The sequence below is a fragment of the Cynoglossus semilaevis genome, chromosome W (genome assembly GCF_000523025.1).
Source record: "Cynoglossus semilaevis isolate Cse_v1.0 chromosome W, Cse_v1.0, whole genome shotgun sequence".
Lineage (NCBI taxonomy): Eukaryota > Metazoa > Chordata > Actinopteri > Pleuronectiformes > Cynoglossidae > Cynoglossus > Cynoglossus semilaevis.
This window is the reverse complement of record NC_024327.1, coordinates 13,726,680-13,728,940: the sequence shown is the minus strand read 5'-3', so window position 1 is coordinate 13,728,940 and position 2,261 is coordinate 13,726,680. Positions and strand designations below refer to the sequence as shown.

At 41.4% G+C, this 2,261-nt stretch overlaps 1 protein-coding gene across 1 annotated transcript in view; it reads right to left on the bottom strand.

The window, feature by feature from the left end:
• Positions 1 to 2,261, bottom strand: part of LOC112486342 (uncharacterized) — a 19,893-nt gene that overhangs the window by 16,948 nt on the left and 684 nt on the right.

The following is a 2,261-nucleotide window of genomic DNA, read 5'->3' as shown; positions in this document are numbered from 1 at the left end:
ACAAACCAATATAGTTTTATTGACATACAGGTGCATTTGGTTCCTTGTTAAGGAATTTTACTGATAGCATAGAGTTAAGTTACAGAGAGAACATTTTTCATGTATCTGAATAAAACCAGCGTCTGTCAAACACATACAAAATATGTTAATGGTTTTTTGATTGAAACCATGCAGGCTGTTTTTTGCAGTGATTATCAAGGTGTCACAAAATGGCGAGAGCAAACTGACTTTTATTTTGTCTTTACAAATTCTGCTCCAAATAAAATAAATCTTAAACAACGGTAATGAACAATAGTTCTACATAATCTTGCAAAATCTACATTCAAAAGCCTAGATGTTGTACCAGGGCACTGTTAAATAACCGTATCAACAAGCATGAAGTGTAACTTCTATGTCTTTCAGTCTGTGTGTGCCTGTCCTCTACACAGAGACACAGTTCTTTTTCTTCTTCAATCTCCACAGCAGTCTCATCAGTGTCTCCAGCACTTTTAAACAGAAATACTTTCTCATTGGTGGAAGGAAAGAAGTCTGAGTGTTAGATGAAAATCATTTGCTTGAGGTTCAGAGAGGCCCAAGTCTTCCGGCTGAATGTGTCCCAGCCCATTTGTGCACAATTAGTATGTCCAAATCATACAGGTAGCAGCAACTCCCCTGCAGACAGGGGGCAAGGTGGGCAAACGATAGGTATAGGTGGTGGAGGATGACCAAGAGGAGGGTAGTAGGATGAAGGTCTGGAGGCAAGAGGGAGCTCACTGTACAAGGTCATCATCAGTGGAGACTGGCTCTGTGTCGTGGCCTCTGCGGCGCCCGTGCTCTGTTTTGCAATGGCAGTCAGAGTCTTCACGGTCACCTGGGTGTCTCTCCCTCTCTCGCTCTCGTTCCCTCTTCCTCTCTCGTCGTGCCTCTTGGTTCTCCTTATCTTTTCGGTTGTTGCGGTTTCTCCTGTCTTTTCGATCATTCTTCCTCCGTCCTTTACAGAACAATATAATTAGTATTGGTAAAAAAACAACAATTACGTCCTTAAAATAATAATATGTATATTTCCTGTCATTAGAAAAATAAACGTTAACCTAAATCTGAAACGTTTCATATCCTTGATTGTTGCAATGCTTACAATTGCCATAAGATGGCAGTGTTGAATCAAAGACACATTTCTAGTCCCTTGGCTGCAGCAGCCTTTTCGTGTGATGAACAGACCATTGTCCATAATAGAAAACCTTTAAATAAACCCCGGGTTTATCTGTTCGTGTGACACCATCTCATAAACAGAACCAAAAGTTTTGGAATGCTGAAGTTTTATCTCTACTCCAGCCTACAACGATTAATGATAATTACACAATCCACCCTGAGGGAGGTTGGTAACAGGACCTGCAAGTGAAAGCAGAGGAGGCCCTTTTCCTGTTGTTGGCCTGCTGATGTTCATGTGTGAGGGGAGCGGAGCAGCACGGCCTGCTCGGCTGCTTGGCTGGCCAGTCGGGGATTGTGAAACTGCTGATGCAGGCAGTAGGCACAGACACAGGGAGTCAGACACAAAAAGACATTGTGTCACTCTCCTGTCAATTCTTTATTTGACCCCACTACATCAACCAAAGTCTCACAGGAAGTGTTTGATCCAAACATTGGATTAGTGACTGAAATCTCTACCTGTTTACTGTTAAATCTGACAGGGCTGGTAAAAAAGGAGGCTGCCATTAGGACAAATAGCAACACGTGGGCCATAACAACTTAGACAAAAGTACTGAAGTGCAAAGAAATCCAATTTAATACTATACTATACTGCTAATACTATACTAGACTGCTGGGTGCATGGATGGATGAATGAATGGAAGGAGTAATCTGGTGCACTGACTCATTCGGGGGCTGCATCGCGTCCTCTATAAACACAGGAAGTCCCCTTCGCTCTCATTGTTTTCACTATCCTGACACCATAACTATTTACAAGTTCAGTGGATTAGTCATACTGTAGCCCCTGTGCTTTTGTCAGAACAGAAGGGATACCTAATCCATGCCAGCGCTGAAATGATTAGGAGAGTGTTTATCAAACCAAGCTGCAATTGGTTTGTTGGAAAGGTCCGATGGGTTTTATTTAAACTGTGTGTTGAATAATGTCAGGGGAACTATTACACTTTAGAATGGAATCTATACTGGAACTTGTTTTTTGAAGCTAGAATTCTTTATTAAATAATACATTGTTACTTTGAGTTTACTTTAAGTTTACTTTAAACAGGATACAGAAGGTAAAGAGGAAGTGAAAAGAACTT